The sequence below is a fragment of the Lasioglossum baleicum genome, unplaced genomic scaffold (genome assembly GCF_051020765.1).
Source record: "Lasioglossum baleicum unplaced genomic scaffold, iyLasBale1 scaffold1886, whole genome shotgun sequence".
Lineage (NCBI taxonomy): Eukaryota > Metazoa > Arthropoda > Insecta > Hymenoptera > Halictidae > Lasioglossum > Lasioglossum baleicum.
In genome coordinates this window covers 1-17,265 of record NW_027470945.1, presented here as the reverse complement: position 1 = coordinate 17,265, position 17,265 = coordinate 1, and the positions used below count along the sequence as shown (strand labels likewise).

Below are 17,265 nucleotides of genomic sequence, written 5' to 3'. Positions count from 1 at the left end.
CTCCTCGAGCGAGGATTCCCTCCCCAGACTCCAATACGACGAGCTGTTGCCGATCTCGAGCGAGGACCAGGTGAAAGCTTTCTCTCTGGAGGAAGCAGGTCATCCACTCGACAGGATGAAGAACTTATCCCTAGGGCCGGACGGGATAACCTACGGAGACCTGAGGAAGACACACCCAGGATCCGAGCTATTGACGGTGATGTTCATTGCGTGCTATCGTCTGATTCCACAACGGTTCTTGTTTACAGGAAAGCTGACCAACTGGCGGCCCAACGCGATGGATGAACGTTGCCTCTAAACACTTTGTGGCTATGGTGGCGAACCGCTTCATCGTCTGGGCAAAAATAAAGAGCCGCATTTGCCAAGCAGAGATGGGCTCCTTGTTTTTCGAAGGTTGTCTGAAACACAACTTCGTGCTGCAGGAAGAATTGGCCAACATCGTAGGCGAAACCACGCGCCGTCCCGAGCGACACGATAATCAACTCGCACGCCGGTGTCGGTGTCCCTGGCGGTCTAGTCGTTTGGTCCCCAGCTTCTGCCAGGTCACGTCGACCAGGGTGCGGCACAGGAGGGGTTCGTCGAAAGGACACCCATGATGTCCGGCACGAGGATGCGCTTTCCACTTAGTCCGATTCTGTTCACCCTCGCTATCGGGTACATGGTCCGCTGGTCTCTCCTGGAAAACTTCCTCGTCTCACGAATGTATAACCACGGCCAGCCCCTCTGTACCGAAGGGGTTAAATCTGCTCCAGCGTGCCAGCACCGAGTTGGTCTATTTTCGACCCTCGAAAGGAGGGTTCGGACTATTCCCGGTGGCTATCCACGCCTATAAAGCTCAAAATTCATTCTCTTGCGCATCATGCCACGTTTGCCAAATAGAGTTACTACATATTTCCTTCAAGTTTAGAACAATTTCTGCGTAATTATCGGTTTTTTTTACAATTTCGTTTCCCAATTGGTCCGTGAAAAATAATTCAAAATATCGTATCGGCTGTACAATATTGGTAGAACTTTAATAATATTAAAATTAAATTTGCACATAATCGAATTGATAAAGTTATTGGTTGATTGGTGCAATAATTACCATAAAATTTATTGAACAGTAATGTGAATTTAACGGTACTATGCGATTAAACATCTCTTATATAAATTTAAAAATACACATAGCATTAATGATAATCTAAAAGATATGGGTAGCGATAAATTGAAAACCAAAGGTCTTATTATATTAAAAATATAAGGAATTAAACTTAAAAAATGTAACAATAAAATATAAATTATAAACACTATGTTCTGCCTTAACTTTTATCGATACTCCATCTGTCAACGTTACCTCATTTTCATATCTTGAGTTAACTTTTGGCTTACCTTTGCTCAAATATGGGTTTCTGACAGTCTTCCTGTTTGCCTCCACATGATCTATCGTGCGATATCTCTAATGCCACACTGTTTCCACCGTTCGTTGTCCATCTTCCTCTGCTGCTGAGTTATACTCTGTAGCTAATCATAAATTGTCATATCTAAATTGTAGCGTATTATTTTTAGATGACTATTAAGATCTTATCTCAGCCTTTGTTTTTAAACACTGTACAGTCGTTGTATGCGAATAGACACGTAAATGTAATAAAACACTTACTCCCTTTTATTGACTTCACATAAGTCTGAGTGTATTAGGGTCCACACGCTTTCTTCAATTGCCCTTGTAAAACTGTTATATAAACAGTCTCAGCTGATCTTCATATTCAGCACGAATCGCAAGTACCTTGCACTCAAGTGCTTTTGTCTACAACAACTTTCTCAAGTGAAAAGTTTTCTCGATAGTTTCGTTGTTAATGCGACAAAATCTTTCGTGTCACAATGACTAGCTTTAACACTAGATTTACGGGACCCGTCAATTTGACTGGTGAATTGCTCCAACTGTACAATATTAATAGATTTAATCAATTTATATTAAGTTAGTTAAGATCGTAATTGTTTTTAAATTAAACTCATGGTCTTATCTTTTAAGAAAATACGTAGTTTTCTGTACCCGTAAATCTGACGCGTCTCCATAAAGATAGGTATTCAAAAACGTCCGTAAACCTAGTGTTAAACATCAAGAACATACATATTTAGAGCTATTCCATTACCCTTCCTACCTCAGCATTTACTTTGTATAAGTTATTATTTCTTAACACTATACATAACGTTCCCTTCGTATTTATATTTCTTATTGTTATTTTGCCTTTTTTAATCGATTGCTTATGACCTTTTTTTTTATCAGTGATACAGACACGACACGTTTCCTAACATCCAAGACATAGTAAACATTATTTACAATTACTCGCTTTCTGGAATTTATATCCAGTACTATTATACCCACACCTTTGGCTCGTGTCGTTGCACCGCTTAGTTTCTTTGAATTTGCTGTTGCAACCACTTCGCTGATGTTTAATTCTTTAAATGACATCACGCAGTCTTTTCTGTTGCTTACGCGACGCGTACAGACACTATCCAATGATGTGTCACTGCATCTGCCAGCGATCTGTAATTCTGTCCCTGGCTGCCATCAAATCTTCTGGTACTGTTTTTCGTATAACAATCCTTGTTAATGTGTCCTGGCTTATTACAGCTGAAGCACAACAACGGCTTGAATCTATTTTTCCTCGTTTCTCTGTTTGCACGCCTATCGTATTAGCTCTTGAAATATATGACTTTAGTAGCATAATACGTACTCTCGACTTGAGTTCGTGCACCTCTCCGAGTTTGTTCCACGTTTCATTTGCATCCTTGCAATCCTAAATATTCATCCTGTTGATCTACCTGGAAATACAGCGCGAGTACGGATTCATTTACTAGACGTACAATTTTATACAGAGGCTGATTTAATAATCCCGTTTCTTTCAGCAACCATTTCATTTATACTTGCCAGGTCCTGTAATTATGCTCTGATAGCTTATTTATGTGGATTTCTTTCTTAGCCTCGCTGATCTGCATATTACACGCGATACAACTCAACACGTGGTCGTATATGTTACGTTATTATCACTTAGCGAGTAAACAAAATAGACATGTATTTATAAACGAATGTACTTAGTAACACAGATAACCATAAGATAATTATATTACGAGGAAACGATAAGATAACTCAAATAGCTATCACACAACTGACGAGAGAAATACTACGATAGAACAACATCACTCCACGCACACCGTCAAATGTCTCGAATCTCCATAATTTTATAAAGTAATTTGTATTTATAAATCTGGTAAATAATTAGATATAAAGAAATTGGTAAACGTAAAAATGATCAATTAAATATGATTTGATCGTTAATTATTGATTCAAATATTTTAAGTAAATTTATCACATTAATTTTCACTTCTTTTTTCTTGTATTTTGCTTCTTTTTATTGAAATTAGCTAATAAATAATTTAAATTTGTAATGAAATAAATTAAATTTAGAATAGATATTTTAAAAATTGTTAATCATTTACTTGATATTATTTGTGATTATTAATTAAAATGTCATTAAAGGTAAATAATACCGTACTTGATTTTAGAGATCAATACAATAACTTGAGACATTTAGTGAGAATTTCAAATATAATATATAACATCATCGATAGATGTTCTTTCGAAAGTAATTGGTACATGACTGTGACTTATTCCACAATTTTTGAACACTGACCAAAATATAAGCCAGGAGGTAAGTGAAATAAATTAAATTAATTTAATCAATGTGGAATTACATCAACTTCAATTGCTAAATGTGGAATTGTTCAAGGATGAATTACATCGGTTGATAAAACTAGTAAACCTAATGGAAATTTTATTGGAATTTTTATTCGATTATCAGTATCAAATAAATGATATTGATTTTTTGATAAATATGTTAATACACAAGAAGGAAATTCACTGTTAATGAGTCTGGATATTCGTAAGATAAATATCATTGATGTTCAGTTGATTTAATTGAAAGAAAGGATTTAATAATTCATCGGTATAATACAAAATTTTTACAGAGGGAAAACAAATAAATAAGATAATCATTATAGGAATAAATGTTCAAATTTCTTAAATTAATATGCTTATTTTGAAAGATATCAATAATTGAATAAACAGAAAAAACAATAGTTACTGTTACAAATATTATAACAAAATTATGTAAATAAATTAAATTATCTGAATAAAATGGATATGAATTTTGAAAAAATATATATCGTACATTGAAAACTTTAATAAGAGAAATTAATTCTTGAATTTTAAATTCATTATTCTCTTTTGGCATATTACAAGTTACTTATCATTAAAATCCTACATTCAATACAAGATAACTTGACCGGGTCTGTAGCAGTGGTCACGGCAGTGGCCGCAACACACGTGGTGGTGTCGGTCATCATCTCCAAGGATGTCCTTTGAGATGGCAGGGAAGTGGGTTCGAGCGAGGAGGCGTGGGTGTAGAGGCACACATCGTGTGTGTAACGGGTGGCAGATGATTCCCATTCGTATCAGATCAACAGCTGTGTGGGAGAGGCGTGGGCGGTAGAGAACTTTTATTTTCATATTCATTTAATGGTTCCCCGGGATATGACCGGGGAGCGAGACGCTTTACATAAAACGCACACTGTTTCACGCCGGTAACCTGCTCCGCGTAAATGTCTTGGGATCTGTTTACCACCTCAAATTACTTCTATGGAGATAGAAAGAATTTTTTTAACCGAATACAACAGAAAAATGTCAAGACACGTTACAAAAGGCGATACATTTGAAGAAGCTTTGTCTCCAGATAAAGGAATTGACACACGAAACTATGACCTATGCGTATACAGAAGGGAAGAGCAAGCCAATAATAATGCAATATCGATCACTGTGAGTAAATTGTACAAAAACGCCCAATTATTAAATAACGCTATTATACCGATATAATAAATGTAGTATGTATGTCAGGGTATACAGTTTTACTAATGTTGAACAATGAAAGCGGCTTGTTATATAAGCAAAAAGAGTGGTGACCTGACAAGTGGTTGTAATTCCAAGGGAAACGTTGAATCTAAATGTGGATCAACTTTGGCACCGACAGTTTCGCCATGCCAATTGCCATGCAATTGTTAGGTACCTGCAAGTGGGTTAGATATTGCGAAAGACACGGTTTATATGCGACTTTTGCTGCATTCCTAAAATAACAAAAACCTCGTGCAAGGAGATTAGGGAAAGACGGTTTAGCCAAGTATGCCATTCGGATATTCCCAAATACACGAAAGTACATTCTATCGGAAGAAGTAAACACTTTATATCGTTCACTTGTGATTACCGTACAGAATGTATCGTGATTGGAAACAGCGCTAGTACAAAAGGCCACAGGTAGTGGCAACCAAAAATGGGAGACGCAACAACAACCAAACGCGAGGTACAATTAGAACGATATACACACCAATGAAGCCGGTCACGAACTATCCATAATGATGTCACTTTACATTTGTAGGAAACCTCCCCATATTGCTGAACATATACTGTTTTCAGCCACTGCTGGACACCAGAAACAATTCGACACCTAATTTCAACAAAATTGGGACCCGGCTCACTATATGCCTGCAGCAGTCCTCGTAAATTATTCTGCACTACCTCTTATCAAATTTGTTTATCCCCTTGAAAATCTGTACATACTTACTTCATGCGATTATGCGAATCCTCAACTAGAAAGAATTCGAATTTCAATGCCTTATTTAATTTCGACCAACTTTTACAATTTTTCCCAAATAATTTTGTCAATCCCTTCAATAGCCTTTTCGCGTACACTATCTTCTCAGCGTCATCGTCCCGGCCAAATACGCTTACTGCCTCTTCGACATCTTGAAATGTTGGCAGTTTTACCCGGTGACGAATATGTCCAGGAGCAGCATCCGATTCCTGACCATATTCTTCAATTTGTGTTTCGATAATTATTTGCTCAAAATAGCCACCTTTATGGAATCAATTTTATGCAACTTTTCGCTTTCAATGTCAAGTAATTCATCCGCGTTAATAATAATTTCGTCACCCCACTCACGCATCTTGGGTAACTTCTATTTTCGCTATATCTCACGCGGTCTTCTTTCATCCTCGTGTGGAACGAGCTCTCAGAAATTTGTAGAATAACGAATTGCGAAAGCTAAAGAATGAAATGTAGGGGTTTAATAACACTCAACAAAAATTAAGTAAAACGTTACTAATGGTGCACACCGCGAGACCACAGCTCGCAGTGTTCGTTTCTCGTACACTCGATCTAACTGTCTATAACCGACTGCCCGATTTCATCCCTCAGCGAATTCCAAGAACTCCTTTCGCGCAAACGATAATCTAACGTGAATACTGCCGCTGCTATACCGTCGTTAATGCCGCTTGGTCCAACAGCGGATTAGCTGAATTCTGCGTGTGGCTATTTTTCTGGACGGCAAAGTTCACGTGAACGATGTATAAACGATACAACATTGAAAATTGTGACGGGCAATGACATTCTGAGCACGAGTACATTCAAATCAAGTATTTGATGATTAAATCATAATTTTTTCTTTAGATACATTACACATACTTTAACTGTAACAATTCATTTTAATAATTAATAATATTGGGTTGGCAACTAAGTGATTGCGTCTTTCGTCGATAGATAGACTTTACACTTTCTTTTTTTTTTGTTAACATGGTCAAAGCATTTAACCTATACTTTTTTCTTATTGTTTGGACTTCTACCTTTAATTTACCAAAAAAAAAATTATATCGATTAGTGCTTTAGTTTTGTTTTTATCCCAATTTAAAAATGAAAGAGCAGGACGTGCTCTTCAGACATATTTTATTGTATTACTTCCGAAAAGGCAAAACCGCATCACAAGCACGAAAGAAGTTATGTGCCGTATGTGGAAATGAAGCCTTGAAAGAAAGGCAGTGTCAAAATTGGTTTGCCACATTTCGTTTTGATGATTTTTCATTGAAAAATGCTCAACGATCTGGCCGTCCAGTTGAAGTCGATGAGATCCATATCAAGGCCATTATCGATTCAGATCGTCATAGCACAACACGTGATATTGCAGAGAAGCTCGATGTATCGCATACATTGAATAGCATTGAAAAAAAATTCAAAATGCTTGGTTATGTCAAGAAACTCGATTTATTGATCCCTCACCACTTAAGGAAATTCATTTGACGCAACCGCATTAGCATCTGCGATTCGCTTTTGAAACGCAACGAAATTGATCCATTCCTGAGAAGCCTAATTACTGGCGACGAAAAGGGGATAGTTTATGCCAAGGATAATCGGAAGAGATCGTGGGTGATACAAGATAAACCAGCCCAAACGACATCAAAAGCAGGGATTCACCAAAAATCCAGATTGGATTATAAAGGAATTTTGTACCTTAAACTTATCCCTCAAAACCAAACGATCAACGCAAACGCGTTCAACAACTGGTCAATCTCAGCGATGCAATTAAAAAAAAACGGCCGGTATTGTCAAATCGTAAGGGTGTTGTTTTCCACCATGATAATGCAAAGCCCCACACGTCTTTGTTCACTCGTCAAAAATTATTGGAATAGGGGTTGGGACGTTTTGTCACATCCACTATATTGCCCTGATCTTGCGCCTTCAGATTTGTTTCGTTCAATGCAGAACTCCTTAATTGGTAAAATTTTTAATATCGCTGATGATGTCAGATCACGTTTAATACAGTTTTTTGATAGCAAAGATCAGAAATTTTACGAACGTGGAATTTTGACACTGCCAGGACGATGGCAAAAGATCATCGACAAGAACGGACAGTATCTAATTGAATAAAGCTATATTTTTAAACAAAAATTTTGAATTTCTCTTCTCATTTGAAATCCGCAATCACTTAGTTACAAACCCAATATATACTAAGTTTCAGTCTTTCTAGTGTTAAACTCGCTCCAAGGCCACTGTTCAAACACACGAGTATCTATTACTAAAACCGTGCAACAAAAACGATAAAAAATCATTCGAGATATAAAACCGGTAATTCTCCATTCTCCATTTTACAATGGTTAATAATAGAAATGCTTTTAACACGTAACATATCAGCGCGATGAAAAATTCGCTAAAGTGTAAATTCAGATAGAAAATTCATTAGTCCGAAAATTTCAATGCTTTTACCGCGCATACTCGCATATTTTACTGTTTAAAGTCCAAAAGAACATTATGAAAGTTTTTTCATTAAAATATTTCCCGAGTATTACCGTATATAGCGTGAAAAATACATTTCATTGTTTTACCCTTTAGAAAGTTCGCCGGCTGATTTATCGACGGGGTATCAAGTAGAATGGAGCTTAATTTATTACGCGAGTGGCAATAAAAAATCAGAGACCTCGTAAATCTCGGCAATCGATGACATTCCAATAACTGTTGAGAGCCTCGTAATCCGAACGAAGTCGATTCGCTGCACGGTTAAACGGATAACGTGTTTTGACTCGTAAATGCATCGCACTATGCCGAACAAGGTACATAATTACTATCATACACGAATACACGCATATACGAATCATTTCAATAAAAAAAAAAATCAAAATCGTAACGAAGCCGCGCCCGAATTCACGTGCTTGTTGCATAAAATGTCAGGTTACGTGGAATGCTGTTCGTTCGATAATAGAAAGACGCGACGCGAGCGCCCCAAAATCGAATCTCGCAAAGCGTATAGCATATTTAATAAGAGAGGAGGAACTATAGGCGGAGCGGACCGTACCTTTTAGGGATTCTGCTCGTAGTTCTTTCGGAATCCTACCTACCGCAGTTACAGGTCACGTTACTTGCCCCTCGAACATGGAAAGAGTTTGTTCAGTGGTTATGCCTTGTCCACTGCGCAAACTCGACCGGTCGTTTAACTGGGAGGTCGATCCCCCTGGGCCCCGAACCCGCGTCGGCGGTAATATTCCGCAGTAGACTAACCTAACCGTGAACAGACGTGACGCTATTAAACGAGAATGAAATACTTACGAAATTTCTTTAGGAGAATATATATTATTTAATCTCGGTGTTCGTAAATCAATCGATTCCGTTTCGAGGATTTCGAGGGTTGTTCTTGGAGAACCAATGATAGCTCGAAGCGAGAGTGCTGGTAATTTTTAGGCTAGTAATAAAGTAGAATTTTAATTTTCGTGTTACTCGAGAATGAGAAGTTTGGATGGTGGTTTGGAATGGTTCCTTGTGGAATATCGGAAGGAGAAATGCTGTCCGGGAAAAAGAATAAAAAGTAAAAGTGTGGTTTTTTAGTATCGAAAGGAAAGTAATGCGCGAAAGAACGGTTAACTGTACGTTTAAATGTATAGCGAAGTTTTATATATTCGAATTTATTAATAAATTTTGGTTTATTAAAGTCGTTAAAAAATTATTTTATAACCTCTTCGCAATGAAATTTAGTAAATGGAAAGTCGATTAATTTTCTGTCAATCTTCGATTGCGCCAAAAATTTATCTTCCGTTGATAAAACTTGATACAACATTTTACAAAATTACGATATTTTTTTAAATTAACGATTGACCGACGTCTACTTAAAAGAAATCAAACGAAAATAGTTACTACAGCGCTCCGAAATTTTAGTTATTGCAAATGATTTTTTTCCCTATCTTACTAAAAGCTTGAAAATTGTAAAAGAAATAAGAAGATGCATAAACAAGAAAAGTTGAAGAAAAAAAATAATTTTAAAATCTTTAATTTATGTAGGTTTGATATTTTTCGAAGCGCGGTACCACGCATAGTGCTACTTCGCAAGTCTTACACCAAAATCTTGAGTCCTTACATTTTCCAGGACGTATGTAATTGGTTTCGGATTGCGAGCCACCCTCTATATAAAATACATAACAGTTATATTGGTATTGGTATTAGTACCACCAATTACTATCCTTATTTTAATTTAATAGAAATTATTTTTATAGTCAATGGTAATTTCTTATTTTACACGAGTATACACGTCAGCCGCACCGCAGTAGAGATTTTGCCCGACGTGTATACATGTCGAACGCACTTAACTGGTTAAACAAATCAAACGGAAACAGTTACTTCGACGCTCCGAAATTTTAGTCGTTAAAAATTTTTTTTTCCAGTCCTAAGGTACCCGCACGCCTCATTTTACAAAGATATTGCTATTGGGTCGTTCGGAAAATCATTTCGTTTTTTTTTCACTTTATGCGACTTAAGCGTGAAGCTGACTGTGAAAAAATACAATTAATTGAGAAAAAACGAAACGATTTTCCGAACGACCTAACTTTTATTCAATTAACTATTACCTTACGTTCACTTAAACAAATCAAACGAAAGCAGTTACTTCGGCGCTCCAAGATATTAGAGTCTTTAAAAATTATTTCTTCCCGATCCCGAGGTACCCCATTTTACAAAGTTATACTATTGGCTCGTTCAAAAAGTCATTTCGTTTTTTTCCTTTCTTTTTATGTGACTGAAGTGAGAAGCTGGATGTGAAAAAATACAATTAAATCCTCTGCTGAAACAAAAATGAAACGACTTTCCGAACGACCTAATCTTTCATTCGATTAACGATTGCCCAACGTAATTTACTATCAAAAATTCTTCGATAAAGTTACACTATTTTATTTAATTAACGATTGACTGACGTCTATATAAAAAAACCAAACGAAAACAGTTACTTCGGAGCTCCAAGATATTATAGTCATTAAAAACTATTTTTCTCCGATTTCGAGGTACCCGCTGGGCCTTTCCAAGCTACGTTCCTGCCTTGCACCATCCCTATCGTTTTCTCCTACCCTTGGCGAAATGGCGCTGGCCGAGCGTCCCTGTTGCTTGTTCTTGCGCAGTCTCTACGAAAGGCTGCGGCGGTCTCTCCCACCCTATTCTCCTACCTGGCTTCCCTCTCGCGGCCGTAGGTTGTCGGAAAGCGCGGGTCGGACGTCAGTCCTTACGTGGATTGCGGATATTGTGTCCGAAAGGTTTGTGGTGCACCGTCGTCACTGTACGGTGGCGTGCGACAGAGTGGCGTCTCGGTTTCCGTCGTTCGCGTGTGCTTCTCGTGTCTCTTCGTTTAAACCTTCTCGATACAATGTCCCTTCTCGCGTCTTATTTCTCTTCGGAAACTTCCGTCGGACAAAGCGACACCGGTTTTAAGGTTATGTTCGTTCCTGCGATATCCGCGTGCCGCTCCGTGCGACGGTACTTTTCTCAGTGTATCAATCGTGTCGTACATACAGGGAATCTTCGGAGCTTTTCGTCTGTGCCTCGTTCACGAGTGTTTCCTTGAGATATTTGTGCCCTGCAAGGACACGGTCGGCTTCGAGGAAGGCGTTCCAGAAACGACGCTACCTACCACGTCTGGAATCTCTCGGTAAGCGAATATTCACAACTCGATTCTATCCGGCAATGTTCCTCGTGGCGTAGCGATGCTCGCTTTGCATTTCACCACGGTCGATCGCTTTCTTTCTCTTGCCGAGAAATTATTCAGATTATTTAAATTAGGTGTACGAATATTTCTCTGTATCACAAAGCATTGATATTAAAGATGATTGACGAATATCAATGTACATACACGGTTTTTAATTGAAACTTACGTTTTACTATTCAGAAATTTTAAGTTAGTCAGGAAGCATTGATATTAAAGAAGATGGTCGAATTTACAGTTTTTAATCGAAACTGGTTTTTTATTATTTGGAAATTTTAAGTTACTGGCGATTTAGCTATTTAGGTACTTCTGTTCGTCACGAAGCATTAATATTAAAGATGATTATCGAATATCAACTACATACACGGTTTTTAATTGAAACTGATTTTTTATTATTCGGAAATTTTAAGTTACGAACGCAACTATATCGGTCGAATGTTGTTCCCAGAAATGGAATCGATATAATTATTTATAGATAGTAAATTTAGGTTCAGAATTTTTTCATACTTCGATTCCCGTTTTTTCCCAGAAATTGAATTGATAAAATTATTTATAGATAGTAAATTTAGGTTCAGAATTTTTTCATCCTTCGATTCTTGTTTTTTCCTCTTTTGCTTGCATCGATTCGCCGTTCTGACGTTACTAGAAATTTCCTGTCAATTTCGGTCATTGACGGTGAAGAAAAATTTTTGTTCCTTTCCTTGCATTAATTAATTCGCCGTTCTGATCGTCATTAGAAAATTCCTGCAAATTTCCGCCATCATTTGCATCTTCGCTCTAAAAGAGACTCTTTCAAGCCTTTGATTGGAATTGAGCGTAACAAACAAACTCTTGTTTATATTTCATCCAAAAATTATACGAATTTTAAAGTAAACTCATCTTATACGACGTATTAACTAAAATATTTATTTTCGCAGATAGTTGCACGGTAACTAAATTTCAAATAGATAAGTACCAATTATCGGTGATTCCGCTCGGTGATGCAAATGGGTTAACCCTTTGGACTCAAACACCTTTTCGCTGCGAAGAAGCTTTTCTTATGTTTCTAAAAGCTCCGTGATGCCTTCTACGTCAAAACACACAAAGAAAATATTACGTTTGCGATTGGAACGAGCGGAATTCGAATGACGGCTTCGGATGCAGACTTCCTTCGTGGGCTATGGGGTTCCCGTAGGAACGGCATGTGACATAGCTACGGGAATTGTAGGGCTTCGCCGAGGAGCGGAATGTTTCACGATTGCGCAGGGAGAGGCGAAAAGGGGAGGATGGAAGAAACGTAATATCGTTCCGGCAATGTAAGGCGGCGGCGTTTGTTTTGAAACGCTTGCACGTGGTGCGAGCGCTTTGAAATTAGATTCTCGTGCTTGGTGAAAGAGCGATGGAGGCGGAGAGAGCCAGCGAAACCGGTCAGCGATGAGCGCTTGAGCGCCGGTGAGGCAGAGAGAGGGGCGGGAAGGAGAAAGAATCCCGCTGCGAGGGAATATAGTACTGATCACAAATTTGAGACCACGTTTAGCCAACGGAGCGCCGAATATTTTTATACCGATTCTCAATGGTTATTTGGACGGTTTATTATGAAAGTTTATTTTTCTAACGAAAAGATCATCGAGTTTTAATCGCCATTTAGTCGGATTCTAAATTTTATCGATATTACTTAATAAATCAAATTGAAATTCCTCAACGATACATGGAATATCGAAATAAAATAATTCTATGTCCCAATTTGCATATGAGGTTTCTTATTTACCGTTTTAAAAATCTCGTCGACTTTATTGGATAAAGTCTTCGAATTAATATTTTTTTCTAACGAAGAGATCGTACAATCCAAAGTGTTAATCGATGTTTTTAGATTTTTGTACATTTGAATCGAACAAATAATATTCCTTTTAATTATTAAACGATTTTTTGTTATTTCCTTGGTTTTTCTTCTTTTTTCGTTAGGTCACGGTCAAATTTTAAAGATCGTTATTAATCAATATATGAAATTTAAAATTACTCAATGATACGTGGAATATCGGAATAAAATAATCTTTCGTGTTATCTGACAATGGAGTTTATATTATTACAGAACTTATTTTATTATATGATTTGACAATTAAAAAATATAGGTTAATTATGCGAAGTCTGGGAATGTTTGTACTAATTTATCAATGTGTAATTTGATTATATAAATTTCTTTCAGGCGAATTTAACTAAAATAATATACAATTTCCAGGCTGCAAATGGACTTACACCACTTTCATAATTAGTCAATCGTAAATATTTGAAATAACAAATATCACTTAAAATATATCTCGTATTAATCCAATTTTGTTTATAAACAATAACAAGAAATGAAATAGGATTAGCATTTTTTATTTTGAACGTTAATTACATTTATATATTGTTAAATTTAACACAAGATATTGGTATTATTAATTATTTATGCTGTTCATGTGGCAGTATTTTGAAATGTTCATGATGCTTATGTTCATGTTCATATCCTTATACTTTTCGTATGTAACCCCGCCACTTGTCTACGGAAATTGGATGTACATCACTTTCTTAATCAATGGTTACGCAATTTCTTTTACCGTCCTATTTTAAATTGAACAAAGCATTGGCATCATTTAAGATATCAAATACTAACTAGTCACAAACCAAATGTTTGCGCTAAATTAAGCGTAAATTAAGTAAATTGCTAGTTTTACCCATATTGCTAGAAAAGATGCTCGTGTCGCACACTTTTCACATAGGTATTTTAATATTAGTATTTTAATATTATATATCAGTTTTAACTTATGATAAAAAATTTTCTGTTTTAGCACAAGTCCAAATGAAGAAACTACAGAGTCAGAACTCCGTCGTGTTTCGGTCACTCAAAATGCCGCTGACTGAATTTTACTATCTCCTGAATCAAATGCGCTTCAACAAGAATATCAAAGTCAAGAAGACAGTACTGTTTCAGCAGTTACTCTTGTTAGAGAAGTTCTATATGGAAACAGAGATAACGTGAATTTTGTACATGAATTGTATAGACAAGCATTTTTGCTAGACTTTAATCATGTTGGTGCTATAAGAAAGGCTATAGCTATTCATAAAGATTGGATTCAGATGAATGTACAATTTTTATTCATAATTTTTCAATGTTAGAGTAATATGAAAAAAATGTTCACTTGCTTTTGCATTTTTTGTTAGGAACTACCACCATTTATATTAGAACCATTGGGTAGTCACAAGGAAAGAGATTTAGAAGAGAATTTGAAGAAAGTCATCAATGATATCGATAAAAGTCTTTCTGAAAGCTATTGTCAAACAAAATTAAAAGAATGATTCTTACCTGGGTGCTGTACACGGAGAAAATTTATTTATAAGGGCGGGACTACAAAACGTTCTACAAGTGTTCATCACATAAGCATCTAATGTCTTTTTCATAGAAAATTCTGGACTGAATGCGTCGCTGATATTACTTGAAGAACAAACTGATAGTTGTAAAAGAGTTCTTAACGTATATCAATATGTTACAATGAATTCTCGGCTAGAACCAGGAACCTGGGAACAATTACTTAGGTACATATGATTTAGACATCATATTTTTGCAATTAAATTATTTCGTAAATTTATAATAATTTTTTTATTTATTTTCTAGGGTATTACTACAAATAACGTCACTTGTTTTAAATGAAAAATCTTCTCGTTGCAAGATTCAAGAGAGTATTGGTGGTAAACTTGCCCCTGCCATATTTCAGACTTTAATTCTTACATGGATTACAGCCAATTTAAATGTTGCTATTTCTACCCAATTATGGGATCAGTTTCTGGAAGTACTGACATCTTTAACGCAATGGGAAGAATTAATTCGAGAATGGGCAGTAAGTTGAGTTAAAATTCATGTAAAATAATAAAAGAATTTAATATTAATATTTCTCAATATTTTTGTATTATTTTATAGAAAACATTGGATACCTTAACAAGAGTACTTGCTAGACGCGTATACAACTTGGATTTAAACGATTTACCGTTAGATAGTCTAAGTGAGCAAAAAACTAAAAAATATCGTGGTGTTGGAAATCGAGCTGCTTCCACCGGAAATGTTCAACCACCGCGCAAAGGAAGTGTTAATCAAGATAATAATACTGTATCTAAAGAATGTGTTTCGGGTAAGTTATATTAAAATGGTTATATATTTTATACTTTTAATTTATAATTTTTTTTTTTTAATAAAATATTTATTGTGAATTAGATCACCCAATGCGATACTTAAGGAAGGTACGACCGCTTCCTCGTAGTGCAAGCGATAACACGATATACAATGGAAAAGCACGTAGGAAACTTCATAGGGACCGTACACATACCGTATACAGTGGTATCCCTGGTAAGCGGCCTATCGAGCAATAAATTCTAAGTTTATCTTTTTTTGCTTTATATTTTAACAAGCTATGTCATTTAGTAATATTATCTACGTTCACACTTCTTGCTCTAACGCTAATGCCAGTTTAAAAATAACTAATTTGGCATTGACCAAATATTTATCCCTCTTACATCTATCATTAGTCACATATTATATATCTTATTAGCGCGATCCTTTTCACTAGTGTTTTTTTCTAATTTTTGATGATAATAAACTCTTCAAATAGATTCGATATTTCTCCGAGTGGTTGTAGCTTATTTGTGTATTAAGTGTAAACAATTTTCCACACGCGCAGTATTCCTTCTAACGATAGAACAAGGTATGACACAGCTATTGTCAAATGGTGCTATTTCAACGTCAGCAGCTGGGCGAAAAATGTTACCGAACAGGCGAGCTAAATCTTTGAGCAGCATTGTTATAGTCGATAGCGAACCACCATCTCCGCGTTGTCCTTCTTCGACACCAAGCAGTGGAGTCGACAGCCCGATACAAATAGAAAACATTGATGGTAGTAGTATCGGTATATCAAAAATATTTTCTATTTATAGCCCAGAGTTTATTATAGGTATGAACTACATTTTCGTAAATTGCATATTTCATAACGTTTTCAATGCGTTTGTATTCAATTTTGAATAAATTTTGAGTTCAGTTTCAATTATTGAAAAAATTCCTTAGAAGTACTTTGATTTTATAAATAGCTTTTATTTTTCTTTTATATTAATTTTGGTTATATTTATTATGTATTATTAATTTATAGACACAAACAATGCATCTGAGAAACGATCTGTTAGGGACGGTGGTGATGTCCGTGGGTGGTTACCTGATGTTGTAGTTGAATTATGCGTCGTATGTTGTCAGCATTGGGAGATGTAAATAATATTCACGATCCTACCCTTCATGGTCACGTCATGAATTACCTTGTCCAATTTATACATACACTTATAAAAGTATGATGACTTATATAGTTTTATATTTATAATAAAATTTTTATCTATTGTATATTATTATCATTTTCATATTATTTAGATTCGTATGAATCAAGGTGTATCTGGGGATAATCAAGTATCTCCACCAGCTCCAGAACTTATACCTCCATTGACAGTTATTGCTCCATGGTGTTTCAAGGTTAATATTAATTTATTTTTTTGTATTATTTAGTATCATTATTAAGACATTATTAAAATATTGTATAATCGTACTTTTATCATACTTTTAGGCAATACAACTTCCTAGTCAATACGAAGTTGGTTAATTGGTAGCATATCGTTTCATCTGCCTTTTAGAAATTCAACCACACGACATTAATTTTCCAAAACAGCATTTAACTCTTTTTTGCTGTGCAGTCCACAATAGTATCGCTAGTAATGATAGTTAAGTGTTACATGTATTGGTTAGGTGTACTGATCCTAAGTTTTTCAGTTTGAATCTTCCTGGATCTAGTCTTTCAATCCTGGATTATATTCACTCTGCTAATGTAATACCAAGCAGTCAAGATATCGAGGTAT

General features: G+C 35.9%; 1 pseudogene; it reads left to right on the top strand.

Annotated features, from left to right (window-relative positions):
- The first annotated feature begins 311 nt into the window (after window positions 1-311).
- LOC143221079 (putative Rho GTPase-activating protein CG5521) lies at window positions 312-17,258 on the top strand (annotated as a pseudogene).
- Window positions 17,259-17,265: the final 7 nt, after the last annotated feature.